The 8,802-nt window shown below is 32.6% G+C and overlaps 1 non-coding gene across 1 annotated transcript; it reads left to right on the top strand.

The window, feature by feature from the left end:
• The first annotated feature begins 2,402 nt into the window (after nt 1–2,402).
• On the top strand, nt 2,403–2,475 carry Trnaa-ggc (transfer RNA alanine (anticodon GGC)). The gene has a single exon. It is a non-coding gene; the product is annotated as a tRNA-Ala (tRNA).
• The last annotated feature ends 6,327 nt before the right edge of the window (nt 2,476–8,802 follow it).

The following is an 8,802-nucleotide window of genomic DNA, read 5'->3' on the forward strand; positions in this document are numbered from 1 at the left end:
GCAAATAATTTTTTTGTTGTGTTTCTGTTTTAAAAATCAATTGATTAAGTTCCAAGAAACTTTTGTAACTTTTCATTGCTTAGTAGTAACATTACATTACCATTTCCAGAAAATCAAACAACTCATTCAAGTGAAGGCCCCTGCTCAAGCAAAATCCTGAACAGTAAGTTTTTTTTTTCAAAAACAAGCATACCTAACAATGAAAAAGGATAGTGAGAAAAAAAGTGAAAAGTCAAAATTCTTTTTTGAAAGGAACAATTTCTGAATCCCAAGAATCAAATATTCAGATATTTTAGAGGGGAATAATGTTCTTACCTTGACCTTTCTTTTTAACCAGATACTTCAACAACACCTTCAACGCCAATGGCACGCATGAGACTCATATCTAAATATGGAAAAAGAAAAGGTAGGCTTTATAACTAATAATAAGAACGATTATTAAAGAGACTTTCATGGATGAATGGGGTTTGATTAAGTACTGGAAAATTATAAAAAAGTAATAAAAAAATATAGTCTCATTTTTTGTAAGCTTTTATTAATGTAGATAAAATTGCTTTTAGAGCAACATTTACCACTAAATCGTCCAACAGTAAAGGACAAATTAAGAAAAGCAATGAAAGTAAGTTTTTTTCTAATTATTAATATTTATTTAAAAAAGACAGAGATATTAGGAATTGATCCAATATACTCATTTGATATTTGACTATATAAATTTTTGTACTAGATGCAGTCGAAATCGTTAAAAAGCCGATGCCATCAAAAACAAGCCTCCTTTTGAATAAAGTTTTTGGAGAGGATCAGGTTGTCAAAGAATATCTTACAATACGCGAAAAGTATAAGCAAGATACAAAAACATACGAAAACGACTATTTCAACTCAATCGCACAGCTGGAGGTGAAATTAAAATCAAAGAAAAATAAAACTGAAAAAGAACTACAAAGAATTGAGATCAATTCCCTGTCAGAAGACTCCATTGCTGTAACTATTGGAGACCAAGACAAGATTACATTTGAGCAGTTGAAGAATCAATTGTAGATAACCGATTGCCTGCTAAAAAATCTAATTGGATCAAAAAGAAAATTATTATAAATTTTATAATTATTGAATCAATTGAACGTAATCAAATACCTTAAGGGAACTTATTTAGACAAAATTCGCCAAAATTAGTTCCTGCCAAAATTAAACACTATGCTCACTCGGCAAAATAAGTTTTTGCCAAAATTAAAAATTTTCAGGATTTTTGCCGCTCGTCACAATTAGTTCCCCCAAAATAAGTTGCCAAAATTAAATTTTTTGGTATATTCCCTAAATAACTTCTTGAGTTCACAAAAAAACTTCAAGTAAGGCAAAATAGAACAGATTTACGCTGTCATTTGCCAAAATTAGTTCTCGCCAAATTTAGTTCCCGCCAAAATTAAAGAACTCATCAATCAGCATCAATCGCCAAAACAAGTTCTCGCCAAAATTAAAAATTTTCAGGATTTTTGCTGGTTGCCAAAATTAGTTCCCTTAGGTACCTTCTTTCGCGAGTTTCGCGAGAAGTGGGCTTTTTTGAAAATTCAAAACTAAAAAATCGAACAGTAGACCAATAAAAAACTTGCTTTTGTCTAAAGATATAACAAGCATTGTTGATGAAAACTCTCTGTCGTACCGATTGATATGTCTTTAATATAATTTTTCTGAAAACAAAGGGAAATTATGTCTAAAAAAACTTATTATATTTTGCAAATTTCCCGAATCCAAAGGTTTTTAAAACTTTTGCGGGGATTATATTTCGCGAATTGTGGAAAAACTTGCGAAATTCACGAAATATAATCCCCGCGAAAATTAATCCCCTTAAGGTAATTACAATTTCATTGTCAAACACAAAAAAATTGTAATAAAATATTTCCCAAGATTTGCGGTTTCAATCTGTTTCAATTGTCGAATTTAATTTGATCAATGGAATACTACCCCAAATTTAAGTTCGCTTGTATTCGATTGATTGATCATATTTGATTATATTTGATTAGGTTTGTTTGAAAGCTTCTAAAGGTAGACAACTACAGTTATTTATAACCTGCGTAATACAGTAATATAACGTATTATATTTGATTATATTCCATGATTCGATTTTTGTTTGAAGTTATACTGTAGTTATTCAATAGACACTGTCTGGTTATAATAGCCAATATCACAGCAACTTATAATTTCTTATGTTTTAAATTCTCTTATCTTTGTGATATTTTGCAAAAAAATTCTAAGCTAAACATTAATATTTTAATATTTCTATTTATGATACAAATATTCTCAGATATTTTGCACGAAAGTCGTTTTTGATTTCTTTGTAGAATTCAGGTACCGGATGGTGAACATTGAGCACGTCGCTCCCCTCGTCTACTACGAACTAGTGTAATAGCAACGAACCGATAGCGCAGTTGGGAGAGCAATCGCCCGGCAAGCGAGAGGTCGTGGGTTCAATCCCCACTCGATTCGTTACCTTTGAGAAAACTGGGATGTACATTAGTGAAGGATCTGATGAATTCTATATTTGCTCCATATGTTTTTTAAGTTTGATTCTTATTCCTTTCAGACTAATCACGTATTGCTGCTCTGGAAACAGGCGATCTCACCGTCGAGTCGTTTTGGAAAAAGCCATACTTCTTCCCGTTTGCCTCAACCAGCTGGAAAGCCTTGGAACAAATGACATCCCAATCAATCTGGATATTGACGAGGACAGGAAGTAAGAGCTGGTTTACTTTCGAGGCTTTTGCAGCAAGCACGTTCTGTTTTTCTGTTTTCACATTAACATGTAGTTGGTAAAAAATGTCTAGATACACCCTTTGCGTCATATATTAAATGAATTAAAGATTTGGTTACTGTACAGGAGGTACATAACCAGGAGTGGAGTATACGTCCTTTGTGGCCTCAGGGTTAAGAAAGCATTCGACACAACTGAAAAGTCTAGGTTAGAGAAAAAAACAAATTAGTGAAGGTAAATTTTTGAACATAGATATCGATTGCATGCTGTGTCAATGCATCAGAAGAGCCATTTCTCTGCGATCATCAACACAGGAGAAGGTTGGTTTCATTACGATGGCAAACTAAATCCATGTATAAAGAGGCTATCGAGGTTCGAGATTCCCCCTGGGTTTACATTAACTTATTGTCTATATGGTAAGTTAGTTAGATTAATTAGTTTCTTTTTCTTTTACTCTACAATATATAAAACTGTCGTACTCGAATAGCTCTAGGATTTAATACATTCCAAAAAGCCAAAAAAGTCCCCGTTACACAGTTTGAAAGTTTGAAAGATTACATTGCCATTTTTTTATCTCCTAAACGTACAGGCTTCACAAAAATGAAAGAATATCTCTTAAAAATGTCCTCTGAAAATTGCAGATTGCAACTGAGTAAGTATATCTTAACTCCTTATTCCTTTGCTTTGTTTAAGTTCTTGTGGCAGATGGTCTCGAGGCAAAGAAAGAAGATGAAGTGAAAGCAAAGAAGGAAGATGTTCTCGAAGCAAAGAAGCAAGATGTTCTCGAAGCAAAGAAGCAAGATGTTCTCGAAGCAAAGAAGCAAGATGTTCTCGAAGCAAAGAAGCAAGATGTTCTCGAAGCAAAGAAGCAAGATGTTCTTGAAGCAAAGAAGGAAGATGTTCTCGAAGCAAAGAAGGAAGTTGAAGAATTCAAGGGTAAGTTTTTTATAATTTTTATCATAATACAAAAAGTCACGAGTACGGGAGTTGACTGCTAAGGTTTCCCTCAAGTAGCGTTTCTCTCTAGAAGCCAGGTGTCCTTGCCTTGCATAGCCAACACTGGTCAGAAGTTAAGTTAGTAAGTCCGTCTCTCTTCCATCTTTGTTGACGTCAACATTGATCTTTCATCCTCTTCCTCATTTTATAAGGGATCAGGAAAGTGAAAAAACTGGGTTTAAATTTCCACCTTTGAAGTGTAGTTTTGAGAGAGGTATTAGAAGGGTTAACCGGGTCAGAAAGAACAAATTCGGTCATGATCAATTTTTAAAAGAGTTGGAAGAACTTTTGAACGACAAAATCAAAAGTGCTTGAAATTTCGTAAGAAAACTACTTGTTACTGTGAAAAAACGACAAGAGAGTCCATCATCATCAATACAAAAAGTTGTATATTAAAAAAATGATATTTGACATTTTTAAAATAAATTCATGATCAATCTAATTTTTGCTTACGTGGTATCTTTCAGACGCTTTAAAACTGAGCAAGACTGGAGGAAAATGAAAACGAGAAAAGGACACCGACAATGTATGTCTTATTTGTTTGTGTTTATTTTAGAGAACCCCACCCCAGCAATATCCTCAACAGAATTTGAGATACGATGCCGAATTGTCATTACTCATTTTTTGGACCTACCTCGGAGGTCCTTTAAATTAACCCATGTTCGTCCGTTCGTCTGTTACCAGCTTTTCTTGAGATTGGCTCATTACTTTTTTCTGATTTTTTGGCAGAATGATGCAAAATGATGATTCCTAAAAAGTGACGGAGTCAGATTTTTGAAGAAAATTTATGCCAGTTTTTTGACATTTTCTCGAATTTTCAGCCTTAGTTTTTTGCATAAAGATAGAGGGTAAGGTTTTCTAGAATTTGGCTTAAAAAGTTTTTTATGTAGCTGTTCACTACACCATTTACTCTCTTGCTATTTGTCCTATTTTTATCTGATTCTCATCATCATGTAGGTCTATTCAGCATGTTTCTAAATTTAAGAAAGCACCACATGAACACAATAATGCACAAACGATTTAGTATTTTTGGTAACCTAGTTAAACCGATTGTTGTTTTATTTATTATTGCTTTGTTTCTTCGCAGAATTCTGGATTGGAAATGTTTAACAATAGTATGGACAGTATAGCTGATGAGACACTACTGCTACACGTCGATGGTTTGTACCTGTAAATCTTTCTGATGATCATTGCTTATGAAAAAATGTGTAATCGAGAAATCATATTTTTTGGAGGGTTGGGAACCCTGATTAAGATATTTGATTTAGTCCAATGCTTAGTGATATTCACGAGTCGTACTTTTGATAGAGGTCTTTTAAGTTTGTCAAAATCGAACTTATCTATAATGATGGATTAGCTAGGTCGCTATTATAGATAAAAACATCAAATTTTACCAAAAAAAGAAAAGACTAAAAAGACCTCTATAGACTATACACTGGTAAAAAAACAGAGTGATCAAGAAAAGAATCAAGCAAGAACGATGTCTTGAAATAATAAACTAACTTGAAATGTTGCAGCACAGTGCTTTAAGTTAGGATATTATTTTAAAACATTGATATACAACTTTTAATTTGGTCTGATTTTGAAATATCTATTTTCAAATTTTCCAATTTAGATCTCGATGGCGTTACCGCAGTTTTAGAGGTGAATAAAGTACCTCAGTCTTTTTTGTGAGGTTAATGTAATTCAACATGTCCCACGAAAATTTTTATATCTCACCACACAACACTCATAAAAGGAACTTTTTTCAACTGAATTGGCAGTCCTAATTCAAGAAAAGAAAAGGAATATTTTTATTCTATTTTTAAATAAAAAAAAGACAGGAAACAAAATTCCAAGGCTCAAGTTTTCGTCGTTAAACTAGTGTCATTTATTTTGTTTTTTCAGCCTTCTTCGACCCGACCCTGCTCCATTGATTTGTAAGTTGACACTTCAATTCACGAGTCAATTTTTCTACATTTTAAACATCCATTTCATATATTAAATAATACTTTTTACCTCGGGCTTTTAGTATTTCGCTATGTTTAAAGAGATAATATTATTAATTGGATAATCCTGAAGAAAACGTTTGTTTTTTTTCCAAAAATGAAAATCTTTATTTTACAGGAGAGATGACTCGAGCAATGAAATCGACATTTCATCAGCTTCAGGGATCAGTTTTACTCATAAAAAATGTCCCAGTAATTATAATATCAGATTTAATACTTTTTGATCTTTGTGTTAATTGAACCAGATTGAACATATTCCTCAAATCATGATTTGTGTAAATGTTGATCCGTCCAACTACGGTCTATCAGGGGATTGGGTAGCAGTATAAGCAGGTATAAGCATTTCTTCCTCGTTTGCACTGACTTTCATTTTACTGAGCTCGACAATTTATTTTTCAAGATAACCCATCGTTGAGATGTTACATCAACCTCCCACCAGAAGAGGGTAAAATTTTAAATGTTTTAAAATATACTGACCGTCAATATATTGCGAGTTTTTTTTATAAGTCGTAATAGTGCTTACAACATAATGTATGTTGAATGTAGCTTCATTTCAATATAGAGGGATCATTAACAGGAATGGAAATTCTTTTACATAACAGACAACATTCTGTTTGATTACCTTAAAGGAAGAAATTTTAGCGGGAATTTAATTTGATGGATCGCCTGAAAAGATATTCCTAGGATATTCTAATCAGCAGAAAATCTAGACAAAATCTTAAAGTAACATTAATATTAGCTATTAGTGTCTTACTATTTTTTGCATAATCTCTAAACGTAATTTGATAAACTATTGTCTTCCTCTAAAATGTAGCGTTCAAGCGAATCAGCGAAGAGCCGCCAAATGGTGTGATTATGGTTAACACAAAGCATGTCACTATCAAAGACAGTGAACTTAAACAATTATCAAGTGCCAAATTACTAGACAATATTATCCATGGCTTTGCTCACCACTTGCTTACACTTCATGTAAGTTTTTGATTCAATCTAAAATATATACATACCACTATCACTATAAACGAATGGAATGATAAGATCTATAAATTGTAAAGATGTGAGCTTTTTTCATAGAGGTCAATAGACCTGAGAAAAACACTTCTATAAATTAAAATTAGAAAATTAAATTATAATTTCTTTACTCCACATTAGGGAAGCGACAATATTGGCTATATCGATTGTACAATCTTGGGCAAGACCATGTCCTCGTTAACATGTACATACAAACTGCCGAGAAGTGTAAAAGTAAATTTAATTTTCTCTTCATTTCATTTCATAATTCTTTATACAGTATATGGCCCCTAAAATACTGGTGGCCCCTAAAATGTAGGTTGATGCTTAGGAAAGTATTTTGACCTGCAGTTACACTTTGAATTCTTCCTGAGTTATTTTGAATACTTTATGTTTTATAAATTAAAGAAATCTTTAGTTTCAAATAGTACATTTAGGTGAAATTATGTGGGTTACACTAAATATGAACCATCAAAAATACCAAAAAATCGTGTTTAACTGACTCCAGCTCCCTAAATATCGCAGATAAGTTCTTAATATTGGGTATAGGAGAGTTCCTTGATCCAATAGCTATTAGAAAATCCAAACAAAGTTTTCTTTGAATGCAGCCAATGAAAAAAATAGCTTCTTGAAGCTAAGCAGCATTTTCGGGGCCCCTGAGTCAGGATTATAAGGTCTGAAAAATCTGAATGTGAAAATTTAAAGAAGACCCTTAAAATGTCTTTCTACTGATAGAACCTGATACTTTTCCAAAGAAAAGTTATAAAATTTTGGAAAAAAAATTGCTGAATCAGCAAAAACAGCAAAATTTTGCATTTTTGTGTAAAAAATAGGTGAAAAATTCTTTCAAAGTCTGATATCTTCTTATGGAGTAAAGCTTTAATCATAAAAATTTGACAGGAAACACCACATCTGACAAGAATTGTTCAAAAGTAAAACTTTTTAAACTTTTTAGTGACGTCAGCCGCTAAAAGTTTCTTCATTTTTGAAATTTTCCAACTTGGCTTTGCGTTTAAAAAAACTCTCAAATTCGTCAACGTAAAACGACAAAGTTTTTGTCAGTAGTAAGCCGGTACATTCATCGGATAACGAGAAAATGTAAACAGGTTTTTCTGTTTACTTCACTGTAATCCACAATTTGGATTTAACAAAACCTACATTTTAGGGGCCACAAACCTGCATTTTAACAACCATGAACATGCTGTGAAAATATAAGTAAACAATTTAAAGTTCATAATCCTCCAAATCACATTTTGAAACTATGATACAAATTTCAACTCGATACCAATAGTAGTTTTGGAAAAATCGCCAAAAATTCAAACCTACATTTTAGTGGCCATCGGAAAAATATGATCTAACTTTGAGCGATTAAAAAATAAACTTACTATCATAGTTTTGAAAAAACAACTATTGGGAAAGAAAATAGAGGTACTGAAGGTTTGAACATTACCAAAAGCTCGGTGAAATATTTTTTACTAGGATCTCTAGAAAGAATTTAAATTCAACCAGCATTTTAGTGGCCATACACTGTAGCAAATTAATCTTTCTTTTTTAATTCTGTTTTTGAAAAATTAGCAGCTTCCAAAAAAACCTTAAATTAGTGTTTATCCTGACGAACCCAAGGCAAGATGTGTGCCATTATCGAGGTATTCTGATTCTATCTGATTGATTTTACAGTTACTTATTAACACGAAAGAAATTGTTTTTGGAATATTCAACAAAAGCGACCACTGGAATCTTTTGGTAAGCAAATTATCTCTTTTGGTATTTGAAACCAAACTCCCTTTGATAATTTTTAACATTATAGAAATATATTTCACAGGCCATTGACCATTGGAAACCACAACGTGGCTGAGTACGTACTAAGACCATTCAATACTTCTGTAAAAAAGAGAGTTCGTTTGTTATCCTCTCAGGACGTCGGCGGTAAAGTTTCGTTGTGGTTAATGGTTCTTGGCTTACGTAGAACAAATATCTTTGATGTTGCTAACTTGTCGTTTGTATGGAGATGCTTGTACACTGTTTGTCCCCTCATAATTTTGCGCCTTATTTTAAGACTTGGTAGTTTGA

This window comes from Clytia hemisphaerica, unplaced genomic scaffold (assembly GCF_902728285.1).
Source record: "Clytia hemisphaerica strain Z4C2 unplaced genomic scaffold, Clytia hemisphaerica genome assembly, whole genome shotgun sequence".
In the NCBI taxonomy this organism is placed as follows: Eukaryota; Metazoa; Cnidaria; class Hydrozoa; order Leptothecata; family Clytiidae; genus Clytia; species Clytia hemisphaerica.